The sequence below is a fragment of the Microtus ochrogaster genome, chromosome 15, assembly GCF_000317375.1.
Source record: "Microtus ochrogaster isolate Prairie Vole_2 chromosome 15, MicOch1.0, whole genome shotgun sequence".
Lineage (NCBI taxonomy): Eukaryota > Metazoa > Chordata > Mammalia > Rodentia > Cricetidae > Microtus > Microtus ochrogaster.
In genome coordinates this window covers 32,669,106-32,670,243 of record NC_022017.1, presented here as the reverse complement: position 1 = coordinate 32,670,243, position 1,138 = coordinate 32,669,106, and the positions used below count along the sequence as shown (strand labels likewise).

The 1,138-nt window shown below is 42.5% G+C and overlaps 1 pseudogene; it reads right to left on the bottom strand.

Moving 5' to 3' along the window:
* Positions 1-403: 403 nt before the first annotated feature.
* Positions 404-928, bottom strand: LOC101993435 (annotated as a pseudogene).
* Positions 929-1,138: the final 210 nt, after the last annotated feature.

Genomic DNA, 1,138 nt, shown 5'->3' with positions numbered 1-1,138 from the left:
TTTATTTTGTAGCTGCTGATATTAATAGCTAACTAACATCCCTCCAAGAAATATCCCTTATTTCCTTACAATTTTATATCCCAACCATTCATAACTTTAATATGAGTCACTTTCCCCATAGCTTAACACAATATCTGATTGGATCCACTTATAAAGGTTTCACAGCTTAAACACTTTGGAAGACTTTGATCCACAATTTCATTAAATATGTCTTTTGCTTTTGAGCTGTGATGATGTAGAAAGTCACAATGGGGGGCATGACATAGAGGAAACATCTCAGCTGATGTAGAAAAGTGACAGGAAGTGAGGAAGAAGGACTGGGATCCTGTGATCTTCTTCTTTTTCATTTTTTAAAACTTATACAAAGCAATTTATTAATAGAAAATAATTTGAGAAGTCCTGTTTACAGACAGTGGCCAGGACAACTACCCTTCCTTCAGAGGCTGTCAGAGGGAACCGGGTAACATCCTCAATCTGTCTAGTCTTCATCCCTGAGCTAGCAAGAGCTCTGAGGGCTGATTGAGCTCCCGGTCCAGGGGTCGTGGTCCTGTTTCCTCCTGTGGTGCAGAGTTTGATATACAGGGCAGTGATGCCCAGATCTTTGCACCCCTGGGCCACATCCTGGGCAGCCAACATGGTTGCATAGGGAGAGGACTCATCTCTGTCAGCGTTTACCTTCATTCCACTGGCAGATAGTTTAGTTGCCAGAAAGATAGGTAACGTGGACAAAGGCTTCATTGAAAGATACAAAGATGTAGCAGACATCAAATACATTCTCTCCTTCAGCCACTTGAGGCCCAAGGCTGATGACTTGTTATTCCTTTGTTTCTTTTCCCTTACAAAGTGCCCTTTCTGAACTTTGGCTGCAATCGTGATCTCCTTTCTGAAAAACACACAATACCTGAGAACTTCCCACCTCACCCCACATCTTCAACTTTCAACCATTTCCAATGACACCAAGCATGAGATTAAGTCTTTGATGGGTGGGCCTCAGTGGGCTGTCCAGATCCAAATGATAGCAACTTCCTTGCTGTGATCTTCCTTTTAATCTAAGCCATATACTCTGGAAGGATGAAGAAATAAACTTGCAGGATAGCCATTCCGCAGTCTTAGCCAAGGTCGGTGACTTGGAGGTATT